This window comes from Macaca mulatta, chromosome 5 (genome assembly GCF_049350105.2).
Source record: "Macaca mulatta isolate MMU2019108-1 chromosome 5, T2T-MMU8v2.0, whole genome shotgun sequence".
Taxonomy (NCBI): Eukaryota; Metazoa; Chordata; class Mammalia; order Primates; family Cercopithecidae; genus Macaca; species Macaca mulatta.
This window is the reverse complement of record NC_133410.1, coordinates 132,484,878-132,501,357: the sequence shown is the minus strand read 5'-3', so window position 1 is coordinate 132,501,357 and position 16,480 is coordinate 132,484,878. Positions and strand designations below refer to the sequence as shown.

At 37.4% G+C, this 16,480-nt stretch overlaps 1 long non-coding RNA gene across 5 annotated transcripts in view; it reads right to left on the bottom strand.

Annotated features, from left to right (window-relative positions):
* LOC106998488 (uncharacterized) overlaps nucleotides 1-16,480 on the bottom strand; it is a 397,362-nt gene that overhangs the window by 231,428 nt on the left and 149,454 nt on the right. For all 5 annotated transcript variants that reach the window (XR_013417556.1, XR_013417553.1, XR_013417557.1 and 2 more), the window contains one exon: nucleotides 3,178-3,281. This is a non-coding gene — a long non-coding RNA (uncharacterized LOC106998488). The remainder of the gene's footprint in view (nucleotides 1-3,177; nucleotides 3,282-16,480) is intronic.

Sequence of the window (16,480 nt, the reverse complement as noted above, 5' to 3'; positions counted from 1 at the left end):
AATCCATTGCTTCTTTGTTGACTTTCTGTCTTGATGACCTGTCTAGTGCTGTCAGTAGAGTATTCAAGTCCCCCACTATTATTGTGTTGCTGTCTATCTCATTTCTTGGGTCTATTAGTAATTGTTTTATTAATTTGGGAGCTTCAGTGTTAGGTGCATTATATGTTTGGATTGTGATATTTTCCTATTGAACAGGCCTTTTACCATTTTATAATGTCTCTCTTTGTCTCTTTTAACTGCTGTTGCTTTAAAGTTTGTTTTGTCTGAATAAGAATAGCTACCCCTGCTCATTTTTTGGTGCCCATTTGCAGGAAATGCCTTTTTCTACCCCTTAACTTTTAGTTTATGTGAGTCCTTACGTGTTAGGCGAGTCTCCTGAAGGCAGCAGATACTTGGTTGGTGAGTTCTTATCCATTCTGCAGTTCTGTGTCTTTTAAGGGGAGCATTTAGGCCATTTACATTCAATGTTAGTATTGAAATGTGAGATACCATTGCATTCATCATGCTCTTTGTTGCCTGTGTGCTTTGGGTTTTTTTGTTTTTTGCTTTTGCTTTTTAAAATGTATTTTTGTTTTATAGGTCCTGTGTGATTTTTGCTTTAAAGGGGTTCTGTTTTGATGTGTTTCCAGGATTTGTTTCAAAATTTAGAGCTCCTTTTATCAGTTCTTGTAGTAGTGGCTTGGTAATAGCAAATTCTCTCAGCGTTTGTTTGTCTGAAAAAGACTGTATCTTTCCTTCATATATGATGCTTATATTCACTGGATACAAAATTCTTGGCTGATTATTGTTTTGTTTGAGGAGGCTGAAGATAGGGCCCCAATCCTTTCTGGCTTGTAGGGATTCAGCTGAGAAACCCACTGTTAATCTGATAGGTTTTCCTTTATAGGTTACCTGGTGCTTTTGTCTCACAGATCTTAAAATTCTTTCCTTCATCTTAACTTTGGATAACCTGATGACGATGTGCCTAGGTGATGATCTTTTTGCGATGAATTTACCATGTGTTCTTTGTGCTCCTTGTATTTGCATGTCTAGGTCTCTAGCAAAGCCAGGGAAGTTTCCCCCTATTATTTCCCCAAGTATGTTTTACAAGCTTTTAGATTTCTCTTCTTCCTCAGGAACACCAATTATTCTTAGGTTTGGTTGTTTAACATAATCCCAGACATCTTGGAACCTTTGTTCATACTTTCTTATTCCTTTTTCTTTGTCTCTGTTGCATTGGGTTAATTTGGAGGCCTTGTCTTTGAGCTCTGAATTTCTTTCCTCTACTTGTTCAATTCTATTGCTGAGACTTTTCAGAGCATTTTGCATTTATTAAAGTGTGTCCAAAGTTTCCTGAATTTTTAATTTTTTTTTTTTTTTTTTTAGATGGAGTCTCACTGTCGCCCAGGCTGGATTGCAGTGCAGTGACATGATCTCTGTTCACAGTAAGCTCCACCTCCCAGGTTCACGCCATTCTCCTGCCTCATCCTCCCAAGTAGCTGGGACTACAGGCACCTGCCACCACACCCGGGTGATTTTTTGTATTTTTAGTAGACAGGGTTTCACCATGTTAGCCAGGATGGTCTCAATCTCCTGACCTTGTGATCCACCTGCCTCAGCCTCCCAAAGTGCTGGGATTACAGGTGTGAGCCACCGTGCCTGGCCCCTGAATTTTTTGTTTTTTTCTTTAAGCTATCTATTTCCTTGAATATTTCTCCCTTTGCTTCTTGTATCATTTTTTGGATTTCCTTGCACTGGGCTTTGCCTTTCTCTGCTGCCTCCCTGATTAGCTTAATAACTAACCTCCTGACTTCTTTTTCAGGTAAATAAATCAGAGATTTTTCCTTGGTTTGGATCCACTGCCGGTAAACTACTGTGATTTTGGGGGAGTGTTAAAAAGCCTTGTTTATCATATTACCAGCATTGGTTTTCCGGTTCCTTCTCATTTGGGTAGCCTCTGTCAGAGGGAAGGTCTAGGGCTGAGGGCTGTGGTTCAGATTCTTTTGTCCCACATGGTGTTCCCTTGATGTAGTACCCTCCGTCTTTTCCTAAGGAAGTGGCTTCCTGTGAGCCAAACTGCAGTGATTGTTGTCTCTCCTCTGGGTCTATCCACCCAGTGAGTCTGCCTGGCTCTGGGCTAGTACTGGGAGTTGTCTGCACAGAGTCCTGCGATGTGAACAGTCTATGGGTCTCTCAGTAAGATACCAGACTCACTGGTATCTATGGATACCAGTGCCTGTTCCAGTGGAGATGGCAGCAGGGTGCAACGGACTCTGTGAGGGTTCTCAGCTTTGGTGATTTAATGCTCTATTTTTATGCTGGTTGGCCTCCTGCCGGAAGGTCGTGCTCTCCAGAAAGCATCAGCTGTAGTAGTGTGGAGAGGAACCGGCAGTGGGCGGGGCCCTAGAGTTGCCAAGATTATATGCCCTTTGTCTTCTGCTTCCAGGGTGGGTAGGGAAGGACCATCGATCGGGTGGGGGCAGAGCTAGGTGTGGCTAGGCTCAGACTCTCCTTGGGCAAGTCTTGCTACGGCTGCTGTGGGGGATGGCAGTGAGATTCCCAGGTCAGGTCACTGGAGTTGTGTACCTAGGGGGATTATGGCTGCCTCTGTTGAGTCATGCAGGTTGTCAGGGAATTCGGGGAAAGCCGGCAGTCACAGGCCTCAGACAGCTCCCACACAAAGGGAAGGGCTGGTCTCACTCCCACCAAGTCCTTCCCAACAGCCCCAAGTCTGTTTCCAGGCAGAGGGCCAGACGGGCTTGAAAACTTGCTGCAGGCTACCTGCCTCCCAGCTGCAAAAGAAAGGTCTTGGTACTTCCCCCACCTGTGGAGTCTTCACACTGAATTTCAGCCCTCCCCTGAGTTCTGAACAGCAGGCTTGTTGCCTGTTCAAATTGTTTCAAAGTTCAGTTAGAGAAGTCCTTCTCCCTGTCTAGTTTTAACCCCTCCTCCTTTGGCCACCCTCCTGATGGATCCCTGTGGTGCCAGGCAGGAATGGCATGTTAGGGGACCCAGTGAGCTCCCAGGGCCTTTCTGCAGCTTCTTCTATCCCTGTATTTCACTTGGTTCTCTAAATTGACCCAACTGTAGGTAAAATTGGAAACTTCTCCCACAAACAGAATTTCAGTTTCTCTAGTGAGGGTGTGTGTTCAGGAGAGGATGGTCTCCCTTTCCCACTTCCACAGGTGGGGCACTCACAGTATTCAGGGTGTCTCCCAGGTCCTGCAGGAGTAGTCTGCTTCCTTCAGAGGGTCTGTGGGTCCTCTCAGGATTGGTGGTTTGTTCTTGCAGTCAATCTGGACCTAAAATTCACAATGCAAGCCTCCATGTGCTGCTCTGTGTAGAGCTGCATTCTAGTCCTTCTTCCCATCGCCATGATGATCCCTAACTCCTCAAGTGTTACCTTTAATTCTACTCGCTGAGGTCTGATTTATGGGAAGAGATTGTTTCCCTTAATAAAATACAGTAGTCCTCTCTTATCTGAGATTTCACTTTCCTCAGTTTCAATTATCCATAGTCAACTGCAATCTGAAAATATTACATGAAATAAGATATATCGAGCAAGACAGATCACATTTACTTAACTTTTATTATGGAATAATCTTATTATTGTTCTATTTTATTATTAGTTGTTGTTATTAATCTCCTACTGCACTTAATTTATACACATTATCTTAAGTCTGTATGTACAGGAAAAAAAAAAACATAGTATATAGAAGGTTCAGTACTATCCACAGCTTCAGGCCTCCACTGCAGGTCATGGAAAGTTTACTCCATTAATAAGGGGGAAAATACTATATTCAAGACATATTTGCTGATTGGATCGATGCAAATACATTTGTTGTATTAACAAATAAATTGTCACTTAAATGAATTAGAATGTAATCTGAGTCCATACCTAGAAACTAGAAAATCTTCTGTCCCCTTCCCATCTGACCCTGGCCCTCTAAAATTTGGTCTGGGGAATCTCCACTGAATGTAATTTGAGGTAAATGAGTTGTAAATATTTAAACACTAAAAGGCTTAGAAAGTATTATATTGTCCTATATCTGGCTTTCCGCTAAGTTGAGAACTTTTGGGTTTTAAGAATCATGTGGTAGAGCATCAGAGTTTTAATCTACACCACATTATACATGGGCACTACTTAAAAGATTCTGTACTCACTGTACAAACCACTATACTGGGAACTTGGAATTAAGAGACCAATAAGAGACAGTTTTTGACTTTACCTTATTAGAGTTTTGGAGAAAACAGAGTGTCAAAAAGGAAAATGTCCCTCTAAATAAACTTTTCTCAGAGAAGTCAGAGGATATATGATATATATATATATATATATTTCCTCAAAGAGGATATATTTATTTAGAGAGACATTTGGGCTTGTATTCCCCTAGTTTGACCTATATTTCTATTTGTCTCTTAGGGGCAGAATATAAGGAAATCACTAAGCAGGTTTCATATATGAGGCACCATTAGCCAAATCCAACATGAGAAGATCAAGCCCTGGAACCACTCCTCTAATTCAATTTCTTGACTAAGTACTACCTGAAAAAGAGCAAATGTGTCCTAGAATTGATAACATAGGGTTAGGACAAAAAACTTCGGATCTCTAAGACAGGAAATGTGCTTATCTTCCCATTAGAAACACACTTCAAAGAATTAGGCACATACTTCAAAGGGTGTTTACCAGCCTGTCTCTCTGATGCCTTGGTCTAGTAGCCAGTAATAACACCCCATTAGCACCTCATTAGCCAGAACTCAAGAATGCTGGAAGGCATTCCTGGATGAAGGAAGCATCCCCAGACTGAAACTACAAAGATTTCTCCACTTTTCTTACCACTTTTGTAGATACCACAATGGTCAGTCACACTCAAAAGTAATATATGTCAGAGTTCTGGAGTTGGTGTCAGCTAAACAAATAGAGCAAGGTAGAACACATTTTAACACCCAGATATCATATATCCAAATCTTCCTTTTAAAATACACTAAAATAGGCATACAGTTTTGGAGCACGTTGGTGACATATGTCTCCAAAATTCTTGACTGATAATGAAATTTTGTCCCCAACCTCACACTTCACTTCTTAGTCTCTTTCACTTTCTACATTATGAGAATTCCTGTTGCTTGTTTACCATTTAATCTGGTAACTCATAGTACAGCACCTGTCACATTGCAGGCACTGATATTCTCAAACAAGAGTTCAAAACACTCCTTCCTCACAAAAAGCAAAATCAACTCCCTAAAGAGATTCCATTATTTGTACATGGTTTCTACTCACACGGCATAGTGCAAGAGAGTTGGACCCATTCTATAAACTTTTTAAAATGTATCTCATATAGTACCCATCAGCCTGAACAAATATGCCCACTTAAAAAGTTAACATAAACTGTTCAGTTGCCAGACAACTAAGATTTTCAGAAACTTTGTAAGTGTTGTTTGAATGTCAAAGGAAGGCCAAAAATTCTGACATATTGTGGGGGAAAAAGTTGCGTTTCTTGATACTGTTTTGTTCTAGAGTAGAGTATGCTCTTTTTATGAAGCTAAAGAGAAAAGTGAAAATAAGACGACATTGGATACAGTATAAACTGCCCTGGTGATGGGTGCACCAAAATCTCAAAAATCACGGCTAAAGAATTTATTCATGTAACCAAACACCACCTGCTCCCTAAAAACCTATTGAAATAAAAAATACATTAAAAAAAAAAAGAAAAGTGGAAATATACGATGAAAATGAAATGACTAATATTCTTTTAAAGTAAAGGACAGGCCGGACACAGAGGCTCACGTCTCTAATCCCAGCCCTTTGGGAGGCCGAGGGGGCGAATCATGAGGTCAGGAGTTCAAGACCAGCCTGGCCAATACGGTGACACTCCATCTCTACTAAAAATACAAAAAATTTGCTAGGTGTCATGGCGGGTGCCTGTAATCCCAGTTACTCAAGAGGCTGAGGAAAGAGAATCACCTGAACCCAGGAGGCAGAGGTTGCCGTAAGCCGAGATCGCGCCACTGCAGTCCAGCCCAGGCGACAGAGTGAGGCTCCGTCTCAAAAAAAAAAAAAAAAAAAGGAAAAGCATTCTGATGAAACCGTATTAGTATTCTTCATATTCTATGAGCTGGATAAAAGGTCAAGTTTTCCACAGAATATCAAGCAGTGATTCCACTTGGAAATTCCATCGAATAAAAGAACGAAAGGAAAACTGCCTTATTTGGTATGCCACCTTGTGAAAACACATTGATAAATGTCACGTCATGCACACAATTCTAGATCAGTTACATAGCTGGGGGGAAATTTACTGACTATGCAAACTATTTTATCGCTAAGGATCTGATGAATTGTTTAAGGAAAATAATACAGATACATGTCTATAAATCAAGTAAGAAAGAGAGATACAATAAAACCTGATTCTTCCTCCCAGTCCTAACGTCAATCACCACCATCAACAGTTTCATCAAATTCCCAATTCATAAATGTATTCATATTTTTATTCAAATTGGTACATATATATACATTGTTCTGAATCTTTATTTGTATTTAATAATATATTTTAAAGTTTTTTCCATATGAACGTAAACATAGCTCTTTTTGTTTTTTTTTATTTTAGTAGCTGCATGACATTCTATTGTACAAACTTATATAGCCAGTCACTTAATGTTGGGGTGTTTCCAGTTTAGTAAGCTAGGTGTGAATTTTTCTTTTTTCAGAATTTGGTTTCAATGTTGTGGTAATGTTGTAAAAAATCAATTGGAAGAGCTTTGATACTTCCACAGTCTTGATCTTTTTTTTTTTCTTTCTTTCTTTTTAAGGGTAGTGCTTTCACAATGTATTTTCCTTTTCTTTTCTTCCTTGTAATTATTCTGTTTGGAGATTTCCTTTACATCTAAGATATGTACTTTCCTGGAAAATCATCTATGTATCCAGGTTTTCAAATACATTCATGAAAAAATTCCTAAACATTTCTTGAAATCCCCTCTGTATCTGATTGTTTTTTATTTTGGTTTCGTTTCATGTATTTATGTTATCTCCTTTTTCTTGTTAAATTAGGTTAGCTAGTGATTATCTGCGTTACCAGGGGGTTCTTTCACTTACTTATTAGTTCTATTGTTTTCTTATATTCTAATACATTAATTTTGCTGTTATCTTTATGAAGCCTTATTTCTGCTTTCTTTTTCTTTTCTTTTCTTTTTTTCTCTTTTTTTTTTTTTTTTTTTTTTTAGAGACAAGGTCTTGCGATATTGCCCAGGCTGCACCTGAACTCCTGGGCTCAAGGGATTGTCCTGCCTCATCCTGCTAAGTAGCTGGGACAACAGGTGTGTACCACCATGCCCAGCTTTCTACTTTCTTAAAAATAATTTTTCTGGTTTTTCCCTAACTTTTTATGTTAAAAGATCATTTTGTTTGGTGTCAAGGACATACATTTTCTCCTGAGCATGGTTTCAGCTATATAAGTTCTAATATGTAATATTTTTATAATAGTGTTATTTTCTAGTGCTCCACAATTTCAGTTCTGACTTTTCTCTTTGAGCTAAAGATTGAGTTGTTTTTTGCTATTATTGTTGATAACTCTAGGTGGTTGGGATTTTGTTGTTATTTGTCTTGAATTTGAATATTTTATTTTATACTAAATTTCTAGTTTCAGTGTGTTGTCATCAATTACCATATTACACAATCTTTCTAGTTTATGGAATTTATTGAAGTTTTCTTTGTATCCAAAAATATGTTGTTGGGTTTTAATATTCCAAACATGTTGCAAATGAGATGGCATTTTCTGATTTCAAGTCAAGGAATTTGTTCAATATTGTTTAGATTTCATTATGTATATTTTTCAAGAACGATGCTTGGTTCTTCTATTCACAGCATTCTTTTGTGTCTGAGATTATCTGTCTGTGTCCTTTACACTTAAATAGTTTGACTTGGTCCAAAATTGTCAAATTCTCTGGTAAGTTTCCTTCCTTCACAACCTTTCTCTCCTTCATTTTCTTTCTTCTATGACCTCTCATTTCAAAAATAACATTGTCTTTAATTTTTCTAATAACATGGAAGATTTTATGTTTAAAATGTTTCTTCTACTCCCTGGCATACCATTAGTCTGATATGACTTATTCATCTATCTTATATAATAATAATTATTATTGACCACTTTTTATATGCCACTTTACCTGGATGAGTTCCTATTTCTTTCTTTTGTCTTACTATCCATTTGTATATCCCATGCTCATTCTTTTCAAATGATGACTGTATCAGTCTACTGGAGCTTCCATGGTAAATACTATCAAAATAAATACCACAATAATTTAATATAATAATACTTTAATACTATAATAAATACCATAAAAATACTACAGACTTGGTGGCTTAAACAACTGAAATGTAGTTTAAGCCACAACAGAAATATCGTTTAAGCCACCCATTTCTCCAATTATGGAAGTTGGAAGTCCAAGATCAAGGTGCCAATACGGTTGGTTTCTGGTGAGGCTTCTCCTGGCTTATATACAGTCAACTTCTCACAATGACCTCAAGTGGCTTTTCCACTGTGCACATACAAAGAGAGAGAAAGCTCTGGTGTCTCTTCCTCTTCGTAAAAGAACACCAGTCCTTTTGAATTAGGGCCCTACATTTATGATCTCATTTAACCTTAATTACCTCTTAGACAGCCCTGCCTCCAAATACAGTCATATTGCGGGTTAGGGTTTCAACATGTGGTTTGAGGTGGGGACACAATTTAGTGCATAACAATGACAGAAAACTGGTACTGCAAGAATCTTGAATTTGAATACACTGTTTCAAAATATTTTCTTGCTAATTCTGAGGCCCGGGTGTATCTCCAGCTACACGATCCATGCATTTGAGTTACTAAACCCCCATTGTTTCCATCTACATCCCTCAACACGGAGTGCAGAGGATATCTCCCCAATGCACTGCAAGGCATTGTAGGGCACCGGGAATTGCTTAACTGACTGTCCTAAAAATTATGTATGCGTTTTTATGTACACATGTACATACATTTTTGGATACTTGAGATTTTTTACACAGACATAATAAATTTTGCTAATGTAAAGCATATATAGCACACAATTTACAACATATCAAATATTGATTATAAAGTCTATATAGCCAATTGATTATCACAGAATGCTTTTCTTGAATTTTACCAAACTCATACTCAAAGTATGGTTGCAATGAACAAATGTTCTGACATGAATGTTTGGTGATACTTTATGTTACTAAGTAAGATGAAAGTGATACAAAAAAGATGTGCATCTCAGAACTTCATTCTTTCATCAATGACTTGAGCGACTTTCAGACAATAGTTTCAAATACTAGAAGAATACTTCCACAGTTTTTTGTGCCATGGCACAACACTCTCAATCTGCATCATTAACATTTTCTTCATCACTTTAATTCTAATTAATAAACAAAACAATAAGTCAAGTATTGATATGTAGCATTTGCAGATTTTCATGGTATAAATACTCCCACCATGGCTGTTTTCAAGTTACCAATGTGATATATTACCAAATACAGGGTTGGAAAGAGATGCGCAGTAGTTCACTTTCAGATAATATTTTCACCAGACAGATATAATTGATGGGAATAACCTCAAAAGCATAGATAATAATAGTGTATCATTATTAAGGTGTGATGAGTTTTGAGTACTTATTGCCTTTGTTTCTCATGTAATTTATTGTGAGTTTGTAATATAATTTTTAATAATGGCTGTGTTTAACAATTGATTTGCAAACTTTGGAAACTTATCCATTGGCTCTAGAGAGCAGGTATGAGCCATCTCCAGCATATGAGTGTTCAGCTCTCTGCAATTCCCTAACAAATCTTCACCTTCTATCTTCTCTCTTCCTAGTGGTCAGCCTACTTGTGATAAAATGGTATACCTGAGCACTTCTGAATTTCCACCCTGACCCTGCTCCTCCTTGGTGGAGTAAACCTGAATTCAGTGATCTTCCTCTAACCTATCCAAACCCCCAGACTCTGGCATTCCAGAGAGAGAGCCTTGATTGGGCTTTCAGGATTGACTCCCAAACTGTGAAGCACCACACTTACTGCAGAGATCATGGATGTATGTGCCAGTACACTAAGCCTTTTCTAAGTTTGGTCTTAATTTCATTGTTTTGAGCACCTATACTTTGTTGTTATGGTTTGTATGTGTAATAATTGCCCAGTATTATTGCAGATGGCCTTTGTTATCTGTTTTTCGTCACTGTTGTTGTTGTTTATTAGTTCAGGAAATAAACTAGGATATAAACACAATTCTTCTGCCATCTTTAGTCAAAAATCTGCATTTGGTCCTAAATTTAAACATTTTTCATTTGAAAGCCAAGTTCCTCATTACATATAATGCCCTTGAGAAATGCAATCGAAAAGAGGTACAATAAGAAAATAAAGTATGGCAGTACCAAAATAAATGTTCTTCACAAACAAAAGTGCTGAGTACATAGGAAATGATTACAACAGTGAAAAAGTCTGTATGTTAGTACATTTGCTAATCTTATACAAATGTTTAGAGGACCAGATCTTTTTAATCCTCAGCTGAAATGTATTACAAATATTGTTTAAAGATAAGAAAGGAGGAAATATCTACATGTGTTTCCCATATAAATGGAAGATATAATTTTTAAGGAGGGAAAACAAGGACAATTGAGTCAAAAACAAGTCATTCCAAAATGGTGGATTCTGTGGTATTTATTTTCTGTTTGTGGAACATTTACAATACAAAAAAAAAAAAAAAACCCATGGTCTACATCATTCCCACAAAGTCTTCTATTTGCTGAAAGAAAATATGTCATTGTGTAGAAGAAAACTAGAGGAAAAACAGAGGTATGTGATTAACATTCTCGGTGTTTCTTTTTTATATATACAGATTTATTTCAGAACACTTTGAGACATATCCTAATATTTAACATTGAAAAACTTGAACAAATACACATTTTAGCAGATATTTCTTCTTCAAAATTTACTTCCGTATGAGAGGGGGGAAAATAGACAATATGACCAAAAGCAAGATAGTAAGAGAGAAAATTGCATATCTGGGAAGGATGAAAAAGAATGCATGAGATGGCAACAACCCATCCAATGTGAAACTATTTATCAGGCCAAAAGTCAGCTATCTTCCCATAGGAAGTTGTACGGGGGAAGCACTGGCAAATCTTATCTTCCGAGGGAGATAGACGGTCCCTGGAGTAACAACAACTCCATCAAGTTTTCACTGAAGAGTTTCCAGATAAATAATGTCTTTCCACAAATAATCTGCTCTCAAAAGGCAGCCCCCAGACATGAGAAGCAGGAGGAATGGCTAAGGGCTGTGGAATTTTCTGAACATGAACAGTGAAGAATGTAAGTCTTTGTAACAGGAATGAGATCACTTTGAAAAATAAATGTCTAGAACCAGGGCTATCGCACAAGTAGGCACGTTTTCAGGGCCTCAGAAAAATGCATTCTCAAGATTAATCTTTACATCTGTTTCCAGAGTCCTCATTCAAAAGTTGACACTTTTGTACAAAGAACACCCTAGTGCTGACTGTGACAAGCAGACAGCATTGCCAGCAATCTACTAGCAACTCATAAATCTGTGGGAAATACTCCACATATAGTCCAGCCACCCTCACTAAACCCTTGCAACCTCTCCTTGCCCCTGAAATTTGGAGGCTTAGAGCACAGAGAAAAAACAAAAGCAATATAAAGTGTGAGAAGAAAGTAGCCTAATATATAAAATAAAAGACAAAAGCAGACTGGATTATGCCAGCAAGCCATCTGCACAGCTGAAGGCTTCTTCAGGCAAAAAAAAGGCTCCACTGTTCCTGAATCAATTGCTTCCTATTCACAGGCTCACTGTATAGGGCTAAATTCAAAATGGCTCTCGGGAAATTCTTGCCAATCCTGTGGTCTGATTTTAGGCTCTATTTTTCCCTTTCTTTTAAAGACCCGAGGATGTAAGTATGTATCAGTGCTGTAAACTTGCCAGCGTTCACTGGAATGAGTCAAAGGACCTGGCATTAAATCACAGGGATTTGAGTTGCTAATAAATACAGCAGGCCCCATCCATTGTTGATTAATTCTGACTGAAATCTAAACACCAAACAACAAACACTCTTCTGAACTGCTCTGGTACCCATTAGTTTGATGTGTTTATTAGACAGGACTGTGTTCTTTCAAGTTTATTAACAACAGATTAAAAAACTGCAAACAAATCTAGGTTTCTTTTTATGATTTAAAAGTGTGGGTACCATTTACTAATGTTTTTAGGGTTAACTGTAAATCCAAACAAGGTTGAAAAAATTATGTCAAACTAAGATCTTGGTACAAAGTATGAATAGTTATTGTCAATGTGCACCTTCCATTATTCAAACAGTTAATTTATTTTTTAGAATTCTCATGTTTTTTAAATGCATCCTTGAACAGGGCCGTAAGCAGTATCATAGGTTGAAAAATAAGGTTTTTTCAAGTAATATGATTTTTGCATACTTTTAAAGATTATAGAAGTTAATAAGACATTTTCATGGTACTTAATTATATTTGTCATGTAGCAGAGTTCCTGTAGATTTATTCTGATTGGGTCAACTAGCACATATCCATAGAATGTGCTGTATATTATCTATTAGCAGTGCATCAAAGTAAAAAAAATCACAAGCAAATGCACACTGTGCAAAGATAATCAAAATGCCCCAGTATCAAGAATTCAAATGATCATATTACAAGCACAAATTTTCAAACCATTCAAATATTTTAACCCTGACTATTAAAGTCTGAGTGAATCCTTGAAAATGTCCAAGGTGCATACTTTTAATAAATTGGTAGAAGTCCTGAAAGTCTCAAAAAGGCCCAATTATTGCTATTTCAAAGTCTTCAGTGGAAACAAAGATATAGAGACACATAAGTCATATTTATAGTTCTAGGAAAATGACCTTAAAGATATTTACCTTAATCTAAGCTACCTAAAGCCTGCAAATTAATTTTACTGATTTAAAAACCATATATTTATATTCTCTCAATAGGTTTTACAACTAAGTAAATTTTAAATACCATGTAATTTTAAGCACTTTTCTTTAAATAATGTGTGAAGGAGAATAATTTTCATGCTTTGGCTAAACAGAAAACTTATTGTCAAATCTAGAGCCTTGGGAAATCCATCATGTCCCAAGGTCATATGAAGCAACATTTGGAGTTGTGCAGTTTTCTATAAGTGCATCTGCTATTGCAGTTACAAAATATTCCAACTCAAATCTGTTCTTGCAATATCTAAATTTTCCCCCGAGTCTCCCAGACCACCAGAGCTCAACTCAGCAACTCCAAAATTAAATTATTACCTCTTTTAATACTAAATCATGTTTTCTTAATTTTAACAGCATGTAAACTACCAAGCTTTTATTCCCTGTTTTTTCCATGAGCACATAAAAGCCATGCTAGTGAAGATCAGAAGACAAGTATAGTGGATTATAAATTTGATTGGCCCATTCAACCCAAAGATTACTACTATTATGGTGGTATTGGTGGTGATTACTATCATGAGACACAAGTAGTGTTTGACTTTATGACATCCATAAACAAATCCTCTTCACCAAAAGAGAGCATTATAAGCATTTCAAAAAACATATGATACGAAAAACATAGCATTGTGTCGAAAATGGTGAAGACCTAGATACTTCATTTAAGAAAAAAAAAGGTAACGTTGCCCCTAGTACATGTTTCCATGAATAACTCATTGATTGAGAATAGAAAAGAGGAGACAAGGGAGGTAGAGAGGAGGGCAGGGGAAGAGGGTTTGGGGAAGGAACAGAAGTATGTTAAAGCTTGTTACAGTAGCATGAATCAAATAATGTTTTCGTAAAATAATAAGAGAATAAAGAACACTTATTACCAATAATTGATGACTAATTATTCCACTTCTATTTATTAGAGAATAAGCACTTTATAAAACTAAACTTTGCAGTGTTAATTTTTTGAAAATAGATTGACATAATTAGCATCGTGTTATCTTTTGAGATAGATATAGAAAATACAGAATTTTATGGGAAATTCATCGAGGTTTCTTTGATACTATTTGAAACACAATTTCTTAGTCAGAAAACTAAATGATGTTTTGGATTAATATCTCAGGTCTTTAATAATATAGCCCTGTACAAAATTCTTTTTTCCTATAATGCCCAGAGATGCTCTGATTTCCCGTGCATGTGGTTTTGACGTTGTCCTTTGTCTTTCACAGAATCTATCCCTTCTCTATCCATCTGTCAACATTAGACCCACTCTCCAAAGTTTACCTCAAAGGCACCAAGGTTAAGAAATAGAATATAAGCTAAGAGGCAGGTGACCTTGTTCTGGAAATAGATCTAACTGAAGAAAGAAAGCAATCATTACATACACCAGAATATCTCAAAATTCTGGGTAGAATTTCCTCCTAAAATTACACTTAGAGCAAGAATATTATAAATCTCACTTCTCTCCATTGAAAACAAATCTTCTTCTAGATCCCCTAAATACTGATTGAGTGCCTACTATCTGAAGAGTATTATGCTAATCTCTAGGTGCCATTAACTGCCACCCTTTCCTAACCACCCAGGTTTGTTCTCAACCACCGCTTTAAACCTCTGCTTTGACATTTAGCACATTCTGCCCCTTTTGGTATTTGGGATTTTTTGGCTTGGTGGGGGAGGGGAACGTTGGTCATCATTGCTTATTTTCATGCTCCACTATATGAAGAGCTCCTCAAAAACAAGAAATTTTCTCTATAGCCCCTAATGTATGGTAGCTGGAAATAGCCAACGCTTAATGATTCCTAGTTGAATTAAGCTAGGACATAAAACTGAGTTTCGGAGAACAAAACCCAAATTACAAATTCTATTTTCAGTACCACTAGGAGATTGTTAAAGTCCATCACAAAATATGTAAAATGATCTCCAAAAGCACAGGAGTGCAGCAAAGGAAGGTGCGGGGCAAAGTGACGAAAGGACTTTAAGGCTCTGCAAAAAGAGCTGCCAAAGTGACTTCTGCTTTTCAGAGGTAAGGAACACACCCTGTGCAAAACCTCAGTTAAATCCCTTTATCTGCAAGAGTTGGAAGAGTATGTTTGGTCTAGTCTCAGGAACTTCCCTGTGCATGATTTGATTCCTAGAAAAAAAAGGAGAAAAGCATCAAGCCACACAAGCCATATTTTCAGGGAGCATGAAGAGAGGAAAAAAACAAAACTTTGCACTGTAAAGTAGCATAACAAACAAGAACCTCCCAAAATGGCTGTCAATATCCATAGGAAAAGTAAAGGCTAGCCAAGTGATACACAAAAGCCTCAGTTACATAAAAACTTTAATTTTTCTGAAACCAAGTGAGCCTCCTACAAATTGCAGAAAAACTCACCTTATTCAAAAATAGTTTATCAAGAAAGAACATACACAATATCAAATCAAAGGTATTACACATAAAAGGAGTCAAGGAACAGGAAATACAAATGACAGACCCAGATTAGTCTCCAGAAAAATGCTACCACTGCGAAGACGAATAGAGTGACTAAACGCTTTTGCCATTAATTTAAAAATCTCAATGAGGTAATTGTTTCTGTGACACTAAAACATAAAGCTGTACATACAAGATGCAAGAACTCAAGAAAAAATTAGGACTCTTGGAGGAGATGAAATACGAACTTAAAGGTCAGGGAAGGGATAGAAGGAAAAGTAAGATTATCATAGAAATGAAGCTGAAATAAGAAGGTGTATGAGAGAAAATAGCCACTGCCGAAGTACAATAAAGGATAAAAAGAAAAAGAGCAAGCAAAAATGGAAATAAAAAGATAAAAAGGATTAGAAAAGGAAATGATGAGCTGGGCATGGTGGCTCATGCCTGTAATCCTAGCACTTTGGGAGGCCAAGCCAGGAGGATCACTTAAGCAAGCAGTTCAAGACTAGCTTAGGCAATTTAGGAAGACACTGTCTCTATAAAAGTTTTTAAAAAATTATGCGGGCATGGTGGCATATGCCCATGATCCCAGTTACTTGGGAGGCTGAGGTGGGAGGATCACTTGGGCCAGGGAGGTTGAGGCTGCAGTGAGTCATGATCGTGCCACTGCACTCCAGCCTGGGAGAAAGAGCAAGACCCTGTCTCAAAAAAAAAAAAAAAAAAGGTGTGGTGGCTCACGCTTGTAATCCTAGCACTGTGGGAGGTTGAGGTGGGTGGATTGCCTGAAACTCAGGAGTTCATGACCAGCCTGGGCAACAGGGCGAAACCCTGTCTCTACTAAAAATACAAAAAAGTCAGCTGAGCGTGGTGGCAGACACCTGCAATCCCAGCTAATTAGGAAACTGAGACAGGAGAATCGCTTGAACCCAGGAGGCAGAGGTTGCAGTGAACTGAGATCATGCCACTGCACTCCAGCCTGGGAGACAGAGCAAGACTCTGTCTCCAAAAAAACAAACAAAGGAAATGATGGTCAGAGAAAAAACAAAATTTTCATAACCCGGGAAACAAAACAAAAATAATAGAACAACACATATACTTAAATAAAATTCA